At 39.0% G+C, this 18,899-nt stretch overlaps 1 non-coding gene across 1 annotated transcript; it reads left to right on the plus strand.

The window, feature by feature from the left end:
• The first annotated feature begins 3,922 nt into the window (after positions 1 to 3,922).
• Positions 3,923 to 4,086, plus strand: LOC142435085 (U1 spliceosomal RNA). Its single transcript, XR_012781233.1, has one exon. It is a non-coding gene; the product is annotated as a U1 spliceosomal RNA (small nuclear RNA).
• Positions 4,087 to 18,899: the final 14,813 nt, after the last annotated feature.

Here is an 18,899-nt window from a genome sequence, read left to right on the forward strand (position 1 = left end):
ATTTTTTATGATGCTTAGTTGAATTATGTTCAATAGCATTTCTATGCAAGATCTTGGCATCTATATGAATTAGGGATATTTATTTGTAATTTTTAACTCTAGTGATGTCTTTGCCTAGCTTAGGTATCAGAGTTATAGTTGCTTCATAGAATGAGTTTGGTAGTATGTAGTTAATTTATGTACTGTGGAATTATTTCTATAGAATTATATAAAGGCTTCTCTAAATGTTTGATAGAATTCCCCAGTAAGACCACCTCAACCTGAACTTTTTTATGTTGAGAGTTTTTGGTTTGTTTGTTTGTTTACTACATCTTTCTTTATTTGTTATAGGATTGTTGAGGTTTTATATATAATTCTGTGATAATTAAGGTAAATAATGCATTTCTAGAAACTTATCCATTTCTTCTAAGTTTTCACAATTGTCGGAATACAGTTTTTCATAATATTGAATCTCATTTGATTCTGTTGTAATATCATACATTTAATTGTTTAGTTATAGAACTTGTTTTTTCTCATTCTTTTCCTTAGTTAAGTTTGCCAGTAGTTTATCAATTATGTTCATCTTTTCAAAGAACCAACTTCCTGCCTTAGTGATTTTTCCTATTGATTTTTAAAAATTTATTTATTTATGTCCTAATCTTATTTTCTGGTTCATTTATTTCTACCTTAATATTTATTATTTTTTTCTTCTCTTATCTAATGGTTCATTTTGTTGCATTTTTCCAGTTCTTCTAGTTGATGTGTGAAAACGTTTATTTTAATTCTTTCTGCCTTATTGATGTCTGCAAGTGTTCTTATAAACTGCTCTCTGAGTACTGTTTTTGTTGTTTCTCAAAGGGTTTGACATGTTGTGTTTTCATTATTATTTGTTTCCAGGAATCTTTTAATTTAATTTCTTAATTCTTCAATGAGGTAGTTTATTGTGCCAACCTGGCCGATAAACATATGTGGGGGTAATTGAAAGGTGGGGGGGATAAATGGCTCGGTGAGCTCCACCTTTTAGGTCTCAGGTTTCTTGCTTTCTGATGGTTGGACCAGGGTACAGATGCCTTAGCCAGTTCCCTGCTTCTGCTGGCATGACTCGCTTCCTGCAACACATCCCCAAGGAGAAGCCGCATGGACCTACCCCGATGCAGCCCTGGGTGCTGGAGCAGCCATATGGAGAGTACTGCCAGCACTGAGATGCTTACAGGTTTATTGATTTGGCTTTTCTCCTGCAGTCGGCGTCACTGTGTGTGTTTTGTGAGATTGAGGAGGACTTTGTGGATTGGTGTCAGACTTATGGGCTAATGTTGGGCTTGTGGGCTTTGGAAGCACTGGGTTGGGATGTTTTATGGTGTGTACTTAACCTTTATATAAAACTCTCTCTTACATATATGAGTTACTATGGATTTGTTTCTCTAATGTACCCAGAATAACACATTTAATTACCCAGTAGTTACTGAATAAAATTTTATTTAATTTCCATGTATTTATTTTTTGGGAGTATATAATTTTTTAATTGATGGTGCCCAGCTATCAAAAGATATAGCATCTGGGATCTTAAAGACTTGAAGATAAACAAGTGGTCATCTAGCTGATAAGCAACAAAGCTCACATGAAAGAAGCATACCAGCCTGTGTGATCATGGGATGTCAGTATGACCAGGTATCAGGTATCAAAGAACAAAAAATCATATCATTGTGAATGAGGGGAGTGCAGAGTGGAGACTCAAAGTCCATCTGTAGGTAACTGACATCCCCTTAAAGAAGGGTCACAGGGAGGAGATGAGCCAGTCAGGGTGCAGAATAGCACCAATGAAACATACAACTTTCCTCTAGTTCTTTAATGACCCCCCACTATCATGATGTCAATTCTACCTTACAAATGTGGCTAGACTAGAGGGTGTAAACTGATACATATCAGAGCTAGAAACACAGGGAATCCAGGACAGATAAACCCCTCAGGAGCATTAATGAGAGAAACAATACCAGAAGGGAAAGGGGAAGGTGGGGGGTATGTAGATCACAATGATCTATATATAAACACCTCCCTGGGGGATGGACAACAGAAAACTGGGTGAAAGGATACAATAGCCAGTGTAAGACATGAAAAAATAGTAATTTATAAATTATCAATGGTTCATTAGGGCGGGAAGGTAGGGGGTGGGAGAGGAAAAATGAGGAACTGATACCAAGGGCTCAAGTAGAAAGAAAATGTTTCAAGAATGATGATTGCAACAAATGTACAAATATGCTTGACATAATGGATGGATGTATGAATTGTGATAAGAGTTGTATGAGCTCTCAATAAAATTATTTTAAAGAATTATTTAATTTCCATGTATTTCCTTTTTTGGAGTATATAATTTTTTATTGGTTTCTCATTTTACAGCATTACAATCTGAAAAAAACAAAGTTCGTACTATCCCATTCCTTTTTAATTTATCAATGCTTGCTTTATGATCTAAAATATAGTCTATTCTACAATAGCATCCACGGATGCTATAGAACAATGTGAAATTAAATTTTTTTCACGTTTCATTATATATATATGTATACATATATATAATCCAGTTGAATGATTATGTTATTTAATATTTTTGTAACTTTGTTGATATCCTTTCTAATTGATCAATCTTTAGTTGAGAGTGATGTATTGAAATCTTCTAGTATTATAATCTATTTTTCTCTTCATTTCTGTAAGAATTTGATTAATATATTTGGATGGTTTTTCATTTGTTGCATTTATATTGACTATGTGTATGGTTAATGTAACTCACACCCAACGACCTTTTTCTGCTTGGGTTTTGTAAGAAAGTGTTGGAAGACACTGAAAGGATTAGCCAATAAGTAATTGTGAACTGAATCCACTGCAATGCTATCCTGCTGCATATAAAATGAGCCCTCTGGGAAGCCAGGCATGTGACTCCATCACTTACAAGAGATAGGAGTGGAACGCATCTTCTGAACCCAGCATCTGGCTTACCCCTTTCCTCATATTCAAACTTAGAATGAACAGCACCCACCAATACTTGAAATATTTTCTAAAATTTTCAATAATTGCCATGGGACACTGCAGCCATGCACAGAAACTTGAGGAATTATCCTTAAGGAAGGAGTTGGGCATGGTGGGGATGGAGCAGACTAGTATCTTGGAAGAGTGGACATTGAGACTTCAATCTCAGATTCCTTGGGAATTGTTTGATATTAATTTATACAAAAGAAATTATTACCACAGAAATCACAAGACAAGAAGTAAATTAATCTACAGAGAAAACAGTACAAGAATTAATGGAAGAAATGTTCCCTGACATCATAAAAGAGGAAAAAATAACTATTCAAGAAACTGAGAACATTTCAAATAAGATAGAGCCTCCAAAACAAAAGCATCATTATGTATCGTAGTCCAACTCTGTAATTTCAAGGAAGAGGAGCGAATCCTGAGGGCCGCACAGAGAAAAAGAATAGTCACCTACACAGGAAGAATGATAAGGATAAGCTCAGTTTTCTCATTAGAAACTATGCAGGCAAGAAGACAATGAAGTGACACATCAAATCTTGAAAGAAAAAAAAACAATGCCAACCAGAATCCTATATGAAGCAAAAGTATCCCTCAAATAGGTAGGAGAAATAAAGATATTTCCTTACAAGGAACAAATAAAGGAATTCATAATAGCTTTACTGCCACACAGAAAATTTTTTAGCTTAATTATATTATGGAAAGTATAATATGATACTTGGTTTTATCGGTGTCAGACAAATGGGCTAAGGTTGGACTTATGGGCTTGGACAGCACTGGGTTTTGATGCTTTCTTAATGTAAACTTACTCTTTATATAAAACTCTCTCTTATATTCATATGAGTTTTTTTGGATTTGTTTCTCACTTCCTTGATTGTTCAAAAGAAAATTTGTCTTTTCTGGCTTTTAAAATATTGTTGGTATACTTACCTGGCAGGGGAGATACCATGACCATGAAGGTGGTTCTCCCAGGGCGAGGCTCACCCACTGCACTCCAGGTGTGCTGACCCCTGCGATTTCCTCAAATGTGGGAAATTCAACTGCATAAATTGTGGTAGTGGGAGACTACGTTCGCACTATCCCCCTAAAGAAATAAAATATTGTTGGTGCTTTTTTCTTTCTCCCTCTTTATTTTTCCTTTATGTTATTATTATTGTTTTCTTCTTTCTCTTCCAAATAATTTTTGTTTTTTATTATTTCTGTTAGGTCTCCCAGTATAAGAAGCACAGGAATGGATGCATATGGTTTATTGGGAATTAGGAGAAAGTAATTTGGGAGTGATCAGTGGATGTGGGAAGGGTGAGGAAACATTAGAGCTGATTGTGATTATGTGTATACAACTCTTTTTAGAAGCATTTTAACAATAGATGTGTACATGTGACTATTTTATCAATAAAATTACTGAAGAAAGAAGAAAGAAACCAAACTTGACCTATGTTTACTATGGGTGAAGGAAGAAGAGCTTTTGCTTAGGGAGCATTCATTTCATTTTAATTGTGGTGGAACAATTTAAAGAGGGGATAATATAATCAATGGCACTGAATTATAACTATAAAACTTGCTGAATTGGTGTATTAGTCTGGGTACTTTAGAGAAGCAAATCCACAGAAACTCGTGTATAAGAGAGTGTTTTATATAAAGGTTAAGTGCACATTAAGAAAACATCCTAACCCAGTGCTGCCCAATCCCACACATCCAACATTAACTCATTAACCCATATGTCCAACAGCATTCCACAAAGTCCTCCTTCATCTCACAAAACACATGCAATGATGCCGACTGCAGGAGGAAACCCGAGTCAGTGAATGTATAAACATCTCAGTGCTTTCAGGGGTCTCCACGCGGCTGCTCCAACACCCAGGGCTGCATGGGGGTAGCTCCATGGGTCTTTTCTTCAGGGATGTCTTGCAGGAAGTAAGCCTTGCCAAGTAAAGCAGGGAACTGACTAAAGCAGCTGCACCCCGGTCCAACCATCAGAGAGAAAGAGACCTAAGAACTAGAAAGGTGAAGCTCACCGAGCCATTTATCTCTCCGCCCTTCATTTAACCCCACAGGTGTTTATTGGCCAGGTTGGCACAATTAACTACCTCAATTGGTAAATGTATCGCTGTATATATTTTTGCCTAAAGTGAAAAAATGCATAAATAACAATGCGTATGGAGAAAAACAATATGTTCTAAAACTGATTGTGATTAAGATTGTATAACTACCTCTTCTTGATATGGTTGAACTATTTATATGTGGATGAAGTGCCAATGACTGTTTAAAAAAAAACTACATCAAAAGAATGAAACAAGAGCCAAAGATTGGGGAAATTTCTTAGCTATGATACAATGGAGTAGGGATTATTTGCAAAAATCTGTAGAATTCTGCAGCATCTCAATAAGAAAAATAATCGACAAAAAGCTGAGCCAAGGACATGAATAGAAAACATGCCAGGGACAACATTCAAATGGCTAACAAACACATGAGCAAATGTGCAAATCACTAACCATCTAGGAGATGCAAATAAAAAAATCAGGAGATATGACCTTACACCCACAATAATAGCCCAATTTAAAAACAAGCAAACAACAAAAGAGTAACAACTTCTGGAGAGGGTGCAGAGAAATTTGGAATGCTTATACACTATAGGTCACCTGATAAACATGTACAACCTTTGTGGAAATTGATATGGTTGTACCTAATACAGCTGGGAATATAAATATCACACAACTCAGCAATGCCCAAAGAAATATGAAGCAGGATATGAACAGATAAATACTTTCCCATGTTCCTTGCAGCACATTTCACTATTGAAAGAAACTGGAAACAATTGAAATGCCGATAAGTAGAGGAATTGATAAAGAAATTCTGGTACATAAATATAATGGAATAATATGCATCCCTAAAAAACCAAAGATGAAACCAGATAATATCTCAGGACATGGATGCCTCTGGAAATCATTATGTTGAGTGAAATTAGACAAACATAAAAGGAAAAATAGTGTATGAGTCCATGTGTTAGTCAGGGTTCTCTAGAGAGACAAAACCAGATCATTAATAATTATATATATACACAGATAGATATACCACACAAGAAATAAACAGTTAATCAAATTATAAAGCAGTACAAATGGTTCAGAGAAACACACTCCAGTGAGACAGTTGTAATACACTGGCAGTCCTTCAAGTCTTGAGGGATGCCAGGTAGTCCTCTGTAGAGAAATTCAGGCTTTCCAAGCACAGGCAGAAAACAGTAAGGCAGGTCACCAACAGTCAGCCATATGACAGGATCTGACTGTCTCCAGCTCAAGAGATGTCAATTCCAATTTTGTGGTGAATCACGTCTTGAAGGAACCTCCAATTATAGGGACACAGTCCACGGGTTGGGTGTCCCATAGATAGTGTAGCTTGAAAATTGAGGCACAGAACAAGCAAGGCAGCCACACACTGGTCCAATGATCAAAGAGTGAGAGACAAAAAAGGCAAGGCTCACTGAGCCATTTATCTCTCTGCCCTTCAATTAATCCCACATGTGTTTATCGGCCAGGTTGGCACAATAAACTAACTACCTCAGTCCATTACAATAAGGATAAACACCAAGGCAAACGGAAGTTTCTACTCCCAAGTCGTATTACTCATCTGGTCTCTAACACAATGAGAGAGTGAGTGTGCCTAGTGCCCCTAAATTATGTATTATCTTATTTATATGTACATCTTAAAAACCTCCTTGACAGAGGAACTCTCACATTAGCTGGGTTCATTTCTAAAAATGAGGGGTGAGGGAACACAATCCATTCCAGTCATACAATTTTGATCTAAGGTCCCGCCAAATTAGGAAACTCTCCAACAAAAGGGGTTTTCAATATTACCGGAAATTTGAGTCAAGTCATAGGTTGGGATAGACATATGTGTAAGCAGAATGCGATTACAGTTCGATTTGTGGGGAAACCGAGTGTGGTAACCTTCCATGAGGACAAAATGCTTAACAATACTTATATGGAACCCAATGGGAGAATAAACCGGGTCTTTTGTTCCTAGTTGAACGCTTTTGACTCAGCTTCTGTTCAGTCATTCATGATCTAGGTTGTGGGCTATAGACAACTGGGACTTCAAGCTCTGTGCTTTTGAGGTTCACAAAATCCTTCAAAAGCCACACCAGATTGATCTGATTTGTAAACCCCACTAAGTGAACTGGGCTATACCTTAAACTCACCTGTAGCAGCTGTAAGAAACATACATATATCCTTGTGTGTAAGACCCAAATACTCTAACGTGATACCAACAGATGGCTACAATCCCAAGGTTATGGAAGTAGTGGTCTTTGGAGTTTGATTTGAATTCCATGCTTTGAATGTAATCAATGAATCTTGACCAGTACTACCATATATTTACTATTTTATGCTCTCTTTGTTTTGTATGACATGTGTTAGTCTGGCAAGCATAATTATGCCTTTGTGAATGAATGTTATTTAAAATTTTGCCCTATCATCAGCCCTCATTCAAATCTGTAGGAGAAAAGGGTATTGGAGTTGAAATATTGAATACCTAGTTTTCAGAAGGCTATGGACGACAATGGAAACCCAAAATCTCTTTGGAGTGTACCTAAATGGATTAAGCCTCTAGTGAATCCACTTTAACCAAGGATGCGAATAGTATGACTTCCAGAGAGCATTGTAAAGTTCATTATAGAAGACTCAGTTAGGTTAAAATGTAACATCATTTGATTTACCCCTTTGACACATTTTAGTTGTCTTCAGTTTCAATATGTTTTGCTTTCTTTACTATTGAGATTGTCTCTGTGTTTTCATTTTTGTTTGTTTTGTATGATTTTCTGTATATGAAATACAGGGTAAATAAATATATAGAGAAAGTAATTGGATTAATATTTGCCCAAGCGTATTACAGAGGAGTTTAAGGGGAAATGTTAACTAGCAGCAATGAGTAGCATAAAAATGAAAATGGTTTGAAATTGCTTGTGGTAATGAATGCACAACTCTTCTTAATATGATTGAACTATTAAATTGTATGATATGTGAATTACATGCCAATAAAACTATTTATAAATTTGATAATGTTACCACTAAGGTGGAACAGGTATATACAGCTGCCTAAGATAAATTTGGCACGGCTCATAAATTACCATCATGAAGGGATCACTGAAGATATGGGTCTTATAGAAAAGTATGGTAAAGAAATACGATGGTACCCAATTATCATAAAAAATAGTGTCTGGGTTTTTTTAAAGCTTGTGTTGAAACAAGCAACTACCTAAGTGAGGTGTCAGCTAAGCCCACATAGAATAAAGGTATCAGTTTGTATTTCCAAATGTTGTAAATAATAAAATCCAAGGTCAGAGGAGTGAAATGAAGTAAAGCTTGCGTTTTCAGTACTCATTTTACAGAAGGATAATGGAAGACAGTGAAAGCCCAAATCTAATTGCAGAGACCCAGTTATTAAGTTTTGGAGAATCCCCTCTGGCCATTACGAGGAATGTCAAAAAACCTTTCCTTCAGAGTACATCAAAAAGTGAATTAATGCAGATATAGTTAGGCTAAAATTTAGCATCTTATCATTTGTTTCCCCTTATGACCCATTCTTAATTTTTTCTAGGTTTTATTATGATCCCTTTTCTTTTCGATTGAGTTTTTTAGTGTGTTTTATTCTGTTATTATTGTCGGGGTATTTTGGTGTGATTTTCTTTATATAAAATGTAGGTTAGGTAAATTTATACAGACAGTAACTAGATTAATAGTATCTTAGTGTTATGTCAGGGGAGGGTGTGGGGAAAGGGGCGGTTAGTAATAATGAGCATAAAATGAAAAAATGTTCTACAATTGTGGCAATAATTGCACAAATATTTTAATATATTCAAATCAAGGTACATGAATTATATGTTAATAAAATTATAAAATATTTGCACCCTTGGAAACACAAAAATGTAGTCTACCCTGTCATATAGGGTGGCTATGTGTTGGAATAAGCTTGTTGGAGGTATAGATTGTTTTTTATCCATAAAAACCCTAATTTTTTAATATATCGTTAGCCCCAAAGCTCCTATTTCTCAGAACTCTTTCCACTAAAAACCTGAAACAGCAAACTTTTTAAAATCACCTGTATTTAGGAATAACTTACATACAACAAACTAGTCAGTTGTCATTGAGTGAATTCCATTTCATGATTACTCTATGTGTGTTCCATTAGGTTTCCAATGGTTGCCATTTTAGAAGTATGTAGCTAAGCTTTTCTTCTGAGGTGCCTCTGGGTGGGTTTGAACTTCTAACCCTTTGGTTAATAGCCCAGAACATTTACTATTTATACTAACTTTGGTGGAATACAACAAATTGCATCTGTTTAAAATGTACACTTTGATGACTTTGGATAGTTTAATATAGCCATAAAACCACAACTGAAAATCAAGATAGAGATCATTTATAACACACTCTAAAATTTTTCCTGCCGTGTTGCATTCAATCTCTCCTTCCCTCAGCTCACGTTTGTTTTCTTTTCTAAAATTTGAACTCCTACTCTCTGACCACAACATGCTGTCTTTACCAATTTCTTTCTTCCAGCATCAGTCACAGTTTTCAAGAATGTTAGTTTCCTCCTAGCTCTCCTTCTTTCACTAACTAGTTAAAATGATCAAACACTTCAACTGTATTATTTACGCAAGACTTAATGTGCTGAACTTGCCCTGTCAATCACCAATCCTGGGACATTCAAAATCTTTCCACTTCAGCGGCAGGCATGTAGAATTCTGCTGGTGAAAATATGAAATATACTTTTAGACTGGATCCATTAAAAATTTATGAATCTCCAAATTCAGCTGTCACCACAGCTGAACAATTCTTTTGCTCCGCTAAATTGATTTCCTTCTCAAACCCCATAATAGTTGTTCTAAACCTTTACCAATCTCACTAAGCTCCTGGTCTTTTCTGGCTGTCTTTCAGCAGAGGGTTTGGTATTCTACTTTATTGATATCATTCAATTTACTGTTTCTCAGTAGTCAAAGGTTATTTTTTCAACAGTTTTATTGGCATGTAATTCACATATCAGACAATTCAATAGTTCAAAGACATCAAAAAGAATTGCACAATCACCAATACAATCAGTTTTAGGATGTTTTCTTCGTTCTTGTACTCATTGTTATTAGTTCCCTATATGCCCCCAATCTTCCCTGTCATACCCCCCAGGGACCATTAATACAGTTATTGTGTCCATAAATTTATCTATCCTGGATTTCATATATAGAAAAATATATGAAAATAAAACAAATATATAAACAAAAGTAAGAAGAATGACAGGAAAACAGGTAAAAACTTCAATTGAAAAGAAAGCAGAGGGGACTTCCGGGAAGATGGCAATGGAGTGACACATACCAGAGGGACTCCGCAGAATCCAGCTCAGGAGAGGGAAATTCAACGCCACTGGATCACAGGAGGCACATCATAAAGATAAGTAGGCACAGACCACGGGGTTTTCAGGGGCTGGAAGCCTTTGGCTTACCTCAGAGGAGGCCGGCTGGAGTTTGACCTTGGCCCTGCTACTGTCTCTGCTGGAGCCAGGACCCATTTGGAACCTGTAGGGCAGCTTGGTCTTTTTTTGTTTTGTTTGATTTTTATATTTTATTAGGGGCTCACACAAGTCTTATCACAATCCATACATATACATACATCAATTGTATAAAGCACATCCATACATTATTTGTCCTAATCATTTTCAAAGCATTTGCTCTCCACTTAAGCACTTTGCATCAGGTCCTCTTTTTTACCCTCCCTCTCCGTTCCCCCATCCCTCATGAGCCCTTGATAATTTATAGATTGTTATTTTGTCATATCTTGCCTTATTCGGAGTCTCCCTTCCCCCCCTTCTCTGCCGTCCGTCTCCCAGGGAGGAGGTTACATGTGGATCCTTGTAATTCGTTCCCCCTTTCCAACGTACTCACCCTCTACTCCCCCAGTATTGCCCCTCACACCCCTGGTCCTGAAGGTATCATCCACCCTGGATTCCCTGTGCCTCCAGCTCCCATATGCACCAGTGTACAACCTCTGCCCTATCCAGTCCTGCAAGGTTGAATTAGGATCATGGTAGTTGGGGGGAGGAAGCATCCAGGATCTAGGGGAAAACTGTGTTCTTCATCAGTACTACATCGCATCCGGACTGACCCATCTCCTCTCCTAAACCCCTCTGTGAGGGGATCTCCAGTGGCCGACCAATGGGCTTTGGATCTCCACTCTGCACTTCCCCCTTCATTCACTATGGCATATATATATATATATATATATATATATATATATATATATACATATATATATATATGCATGATGCCTTATACCTGGTCTTAACACAGCCACAGTTTGCCACCACCCCCTCGGGGCAGGGACTGGACCCTTGCAGCTCCACAGGCAGGGATTGGGGTTCAGCTACATTGTTGCTCTTGTTTCTATCTCCTCTCTGTCTCCCCTTGGTCTTGCAGGGATGCCCAGGGGCCTTTTCTCAGCACAGTCACAGCTTGCCACCACCTATGTGCAGGGACTAAATCATTGCAGCTCCACTGGTGGGGATCACGACTCAGCTACATTGTTGCATTTTTTCTAGCTCTTCACTATATCCCCCCTCCCCTGCCCTGCACAGGCTTAGTGGGCTTGCTTTTTAACTTTTTTTCTCCTTTTTGTCTCTTTCTTGGTTTCTCACACACTACTGCTTGCCTCCAGACCAATCTCCTTAGCCTAGGGTATTTACACCTACACTACATCCAGCTAGGTGAGCTCCATCCTCTGTAGCTAGCCCAAGGCTGGGGACGACCCTGCTGACCTCCACCAGGGGTTATACTCTGCTCAACATCTTACAGGGGAATTCCTGCTTGTGTGCATGGGGTCCTAAGGTAGCTCGGCCAAAACTCCTCAATGTTCCAAGCTGCTGTAGGAACACCTGCCCAAGCTCTACAACACCAAAGCAGGCAACCCACCAGCCTTCTAGGTCAGTCCCCTGAGAGGGAAGCCACAGGAGGATAAAGTGGTAGGTTAATTCCATAGTGAAATAAGCTGTAGGCAGTTCGAAGAAGCATTCCTACAAGTCTCCCAGAGAGAGCCAGTGCTCTTTGACTCCATGGAAAATGGCACCTGGCTCCACTAAAACAACGCAACGCAAACAGCCATTAGCCCCAACAACCTCAATGAAAAAACGTGAGAAACCAAAAGCAATGCCAGAAGATGGTCTGAACATAATGATGTGTGTAGAAAAAGCAGACATTGAGCTGCCACAGAAAGAAATTTTGAGAATGCTACTGGGAGTCATACAGGATATGAGGGAAACAATACAGAAAAAGGATGAAATGATAGAAGAAGTAAAAGCCATAAACCAAAAGGAAATACAGAGCTTAAGGTGGAGATAACAAAAACCAGTAGCAGACTAATGGACCTTGAGAATCAACTGGAGGAATCAGAGAACCGCATCAGTGACTTGGAGGACAGGCAAGCTGACTTTAACAAAAGTGAACAAAAATCTAATAAGATCATCAGAGAAGCTGAAGAAAACTTAAGAGCTATGTCTGATACTATGAAGCAGAATGATTAGCTTACCGGAGGAAGACACAACAAAGAAGTCACCTGCAACAATAGTGAGAGAATTCTTGGAGGAAAACTTTCTCAGTTTAATGAATGAAAACCAGGCAACCATTCCGGAGGCTGAAAGAATACCACCTAGACTGAATCTCAGGATGAAGTCACCAAGGCACATAATAGTTAAATTATCCAACTGTGCGGAAAAGGAGAAACTCATGATTGCAGCTAGGGAAAAATAAGCAGTCATATATAAAGGTTCCCAAATAAGGATATGCTCAGACCTATCTGCAGAAACTATGAAGAGGAGAGAGAAAAGAGTAACATTCCAAAAATTGAAGGAAATCAATGCAAATCCAAGAATACTCTACCAAGCCAAATTATTGATCAAGATAGATGGATAAGTAAGAATCTTCCCAGACAAGGAAAAACTCAAAGAATACATTGGAAGAAACCCAGCCCTACAAAAGATCCTTTCCGACCCAGTATGGGCAGAAGAACAACATTCACCAAGTAAAAATAAGAGACCACCACAGAGAACAACCTCACCCAGAGGGCAAAAAAGAGAAAACAGACCTCAAGATAGCATTGACTTAAAGATGGAAAGAATCCAAAGGCTGCTGATTTGAGCTTTAAAAAAAAAGGAAAAGGGGCATATCGGAAAAACGATGGTATACAAACATTCCTGGCGTGAGGACCGGGTAATATGGCAGGGACTAGAACAAATACAGGGATAAACATGGTAGACAAGTGAAAAGGAGGTGGGGAAAGGAAAAAAAAAATAAAGAATGGAGTAGCAGGGGCACAGGGCACTAACCCACCCAAGGGGAGAGTATTGTTTGTGTCTCCACAGGGAAAGAGGGACCAGATTTCAAAGCGATGCTCCAAGATGTGAATGCAATATGCCAACATGGAGTAGGGAACCAGTGGAGAGGTCTGGGGGGCAGGCCCCAACACCAACTACTAAGTGGACACCTACCCCTCACCTCAGGAGAATTTATTTCAAAGGACAGCACTGAATCTACAGCCCCGAAGAGGGACATATCTGATTGGAGGAAACGGCAGCAGATAAAGGGGGAGGAGGAGAGAGTAGAGCACATCATGACCCACCAGCCCATGAGGTCCATGTTCCCAATGAGAGCAGCCAGTCGACAGAGAGGACCACATGGCCAGCCTCACAATGAGACATGACGCCCCTAACTGACCCATAGCCCTGTAGGTGACAACACCAGAGACACGGTATGGGAATTGCACCTGACCGGATCCTGCAACACCGAGGCAAAACATTAAGACGGTGCAACAGAACAGCAAGGTAATGAAGCGGTGAGGCCCGCAGGGAGTGTTGAAGGTGGGCTTTGGGGCAAGTGCGTGGTACCCCAACATACTGAACTGGAAAATACTTGTAAAGGCCAGCAAACAGTCCTTGAACTAACTACAAGGTTTTCTTTCTTGGTGTTTTATTTATTTGTTTTTGTCATTGGTTTGTTGTTGTAGTTGTTTTGTTGTATATTGTTGCTTGGTCTTGCTCTGTCTTGTTTTTGTGCATGTTACTATCTCCACAGGTCTGTCTAAATAAGATAGGCTGGATGAACAATTGGAGGAGAAAACAATGGGTCTGACAGTTCCACGGGGACATGGGAGAGGGGGAGGTGGGGGAAAAGGTAGTGGTGTTAATAAACTCAGGGACAAGGGAACAACAAGCGATCAAAATAGGTGTTGAGGAGGGTGTAGGAGGCCTGGTTGGGCATGATCAAGAGTAATGTAAAGAAGAGGAATTGCTAAAACCCTAGTGGGGAATGAGCATGATAGTGGGACAGGAGGGAAGTCAAAGGAAATCAAAGAAAGAGCTGGGAGGCAAAGGGCATTTATAGAGGCCTAGATAAAGACATGTACATATGCAAACATATACATGAGGATAGGGAAATAAATCTATTTGCATATATGTATAGGTTTAATATTAAGGTAGCAGAAGGACATTGGGCCTCCATTCAAGTTCTCCTTCAATGCAAGAATACTTTCTTCTATTAAATTGGCATTCTATGATGCTCACCTTCCTGACACAACCACTGAAGACAAAAAGGGTGAACAACCAAATGTGGTGAAGAAAGCTGATGGTGCTGTGCTATGAAAAGATATAGCATATCGAGTCTTAAAGGTTGAAGATAAACAAGCAACCATCTGACTCAGAAACAACAAAGCCCACATGGAAGAAGCACATCAGCCTGTGCTATCACAAGGTATCAAAGGAATCAGGTATCAGGCATCATCAGAACAAAAACGCTTAACATAGTGAATGAGCAGGGGAGTGTGGAGTGGAGACCCAAAGCCCATTTGTAGGACACTGGACATGCCCTTACAAAACGGTCTTGGGGAGGAGATGAGCCAGTCAAGGTGCAATGTAGCAATGATGAAATATACAACTGTCCTCTAGTTCCTAAATGCTTCCTTCCCCCCACCCCCACACCACTGTCATGATCTGAATCCTACCTTGAAATTCTGACTTGACCAGGGGATGTACATTTGTACAGATGGGACCTGGAAACACAGGGAATCCAGGGGGATGATCCCCTCAGGCCCAGTGGTGTGAGTGGCGATACTGGGAGGACATTGAGAGGCTGGGTTGGAAAGGGGGAACTGATTTCAAGGATCTATATGTGACCTCCTCCCTGGGGGAGAGACAGCAGAACAGTGGGTCAAGGGAGATGTGGGACAGAGCAAGATATGACAACACAATAATTTATAAATTATCAAGGGTTCATGATGGTGGGAGGGGAGAGGGGAAAATGAGGACCTGATGCCAGGGACTTGAATGTAGAGCAAATATTTTGGGAGTGATGAAGGCAACGAATGTACAAATGCACTTTACACAATTGATGTATGAATGGATTGTGATAGGAGTTGTACGAGCCCCTAATAAAGTTAGTTTTTTTAATGATTAAAAAAAGAAAAAAAAGCAGAAAATATTTAAACCAGGACAAATTTAAATGGATTATAATGGAGATTAAAGGCCAGGGTGCTAAGTTTTAACCTAACTGCATCAGCAACAATACACTTTCCCACCATTCTGTATGTTAGCAAGGTTACTCACATCCCTGGTCTATGGCAGAGGGGATTCACTTAAAATAAATAAATAAATGGAAACAGTTTCAAAATGGTTCAAACAGGAGATCAAATGATATTACATTTTGACCCAAATACGTCTCCCATAATCAACTTTACAATGCTCTCTGACTGCTAACAAACCCGTGCATATCCCCTTAACTATGATCGGAAGGGATTCCCTGGAGGCTCAACCCCCATGGGGACTCAGAAAATGGATGATGAGCTTCCACTGTCATCCAAAGCCTTCTGCAAACCATGAGATCACAATTACAGCTCTGATCCCATTCTGTCTTTAAATTTGGATTATATTATTTACAATCCTTGGATCACACAGGCTGATGTGCTTCTTTCTTGTGGACTTAGTTTACGTTTCACTTAGATGTGTGCTTGTTTGAAGACAAACCATTGAAACCCTAGATGCAATTCTTTCTGATACCCGGGCACCATATAGTTTCTTCACCACACTATATTATAGCACATATATCATCCGTGATCTCTTCAGGAGGTCAAGTATAAAGGCAGACCATGCCATTCGAACTAATTGTTCTTAGATTGGAGCTAGAATTATGTACAGGTCCCAAATCCATTCATGCATCTAAGGTTTGTTTATGTTCCTGGTTCATCTTAGAGACATCACAAACACTTTATGTTAGATAACATTAGCAATCCTCACCCTGGAACATCACTTATGATTGTGTTCTGCCTCTTATTTCTTTGGGCTATCTGCTCAGTAGAGCGGTGTTGTGGTAATTAGATGATTTTATGTCAACTGGATACTCCTGGTTAGGGGTGGAGTAAAATCTGACAGTTCACAATCTGACGCTGTCTCTTTGAGTCTGTTTCTCTCCCCACCCCCTTTGCTTTCCTGCTTACTGTGTACCATGGAGCTGTTGGAGCCCTGCCATGTTTCCACCAATCTTGGATCTACAGGACTCTGCACCCACTGGCCTGGGATCTTCCTGCATTCTGCATCATTGCATGTGATTTTGTGAGTCTAAAGAGGGACTTATGGACAGTAGCGTACTAATGGACTTAAGTTGGACTGGGCTGGGATGCTTTCTTGTTATACAACTACTTCTTGATATAAAGTCTTTCTTCTTTAAAAAAATTAACAGTTTTATGGGCACTTCATCCACATATCATATAATTTGATAATTCAGTCATATCAAGAAGAGTTGTACAATCAATTCTAGAACATTTTCTTCTTCCCTGTACTCATTGCAATTCATGTATTTATTTATTTTTAATTGTGACAAAAACATACGCATGCAAAAAAAAACAAAAAAAACAAAACCGGAGGCCAGTGAGATAAGCGGATTGGCTGCTTGGGTAGCCTCAGGGACTGAGAAAAATTGGATGTGCCCAGGAGTAGTGGAGCTCATAGATGTGGCTTGTGCTACCAGTAAAGGGGTGTCTGTCAGTAGGCTTTCCATGCTCCCCCTTCAAGATAGTTCAAGATACTTAGGTCTATTTATCATTATGTTGAGTTTATCCCTGCCAGGTAGTGCCAAATATGCCTCCTAGTGGACTTTGTCTTGAAGTTGCCAAAGAGATCTTGCCATATTTGTTAACTGGCAGACATATTGTCTAGTCTCCATATGTCTGTATTTCATGTACCTTCCCCTCCTATGAGTAGGCATTGACGCGATGGCAGTGAGTCTGGTTTGAAATGAGTTTTGCATCCTTTAATTTTGTCTCAGAGTAAGATGTGCCCCTATTTGCTTCCCAAGATAATCCACTCCTCCATGTACTCTTTATCCTCCCATTTCCACCAGGATTATCCTCTTTCTCACATGTAGCTGTTATCTCTCTTTCCTCTCTTCATTTCTCCAAAGAGTCTTCAAAGACATTCATACACCATTGTAATTACAAGTTCAATGAAAAATTAATAGATTTTTATCCAATTTATCTACTTCAACGTAAAGATTAGTTGGAAAAGTAGCAAGCACTCACTAGCTACTTCCTTATCCCCCATATGCTTCTCATCTTATGGTATGATGAGATTTCAGAATTTGTCGAAAAATGGAAGTGAAAGATAATAAAATTATGCCACAAACTTTTTTAATACCCTTTTGAAACAGTTGAGGAGTCCTCAGGGGGTAGTGGTTACTCATTGGGCTACTAACCTTAAGATTAGCATTCAAAACCACCAGGGCCTCCTTGGGGAAAGATAAGACTTTCTACTTATGTAAAGAATTTCCATCTCAGGAAACCCACAGTGACAGCTCTACCCTGTTCTACAGGATGACTATGTATCAGAACGGATTCGATGGAAGTGAGTTTGGCTTTTCGGCTTGTTTGTTTTTGTGGCAGTTTGATTTTATGTCAGCATGACCCTGTGTGAAATGGTAGGAATGGAGTCCAACCTATCAATCAGAGCACATCCTCATGATGCCTCCATGAGGATGAGGATTTTTCCATAAGAAAGACAGTGAGAAATTATCTCTCTCTCTCTGGCCCTTGGTGTCCCTGCTTCCTGGAGCTATGTGTCTGCCTGCTGGAGTTGCCCCATGTGGTTTGCTGACCTGGAAAGTGATTACTCCTAGCCATGTTCCCATTAACCTTGGGTCCATGCAACACTTTACCCACTGGCCTGTGATCTCCTTTCATTCTGCTTCATCTTTTTGCGTCATCATCCTTTGGCTACATGAGACTGTGAACTTGAGTTGGACTTAGTTGAGATGCCTTCTTGATAATAAATCACTTCATTATATAAAGTTTTTTCTCTACCTATATGAGTGTCACTGGTTTTATTTCTATACACAACCCTGATTAACAAACACTCCATCTTGGGTTCCTCTCTTATCACTCCATCACAAAAGTTTTTTTAAAGGGTAATTTATTTAATAATTGTTTACTATGTGCATTACAGGAGAATGCCAAGCAATAGACAAGTAAGCAAGTCCACAATGATTTCCTAGACTGCCAAATGTTTTGAATGGATACACATGCACACAGACACAGATGCACAAAAAATAATAGACAGTAAGAGATTAATTATATTTAATTAGCAGAGAAGGCTTTCTAAGATGTCATTTGAGTTGAATACTGAATGATAAAAATGAGTTAACAATGAGAAATTTGGGGAGAAATATATTCTAAAATGGGGAACATAAAGGAAAAGGACAGTGTGAACATGCCATTAGAGGTCAAGATGAGAATCATCAAAAATGAGGTTTTAAAGATAGGTAGAAGTCATAGCAAGTAGGGTCTGAGGTTTGCTAAATACTCTAGATTATTCTAAATGTGATGGGA

Source organism: Tenrec ecaudatus, chromosome X (assembly GCF_050624435.1).
Source record: "Tenrec ecaudatus isolate mTenEca1 chromosome X, mTenEca1.hap1, whole genome shotgun sequence".
In the NCBI taxonomy this organism is placed as follows: Eukaryota; Metazoa; Chordata; class Mammalia; order Afrosoricida; family Tenrecidae; genus Tenrec; species Tenrec ecaudatus.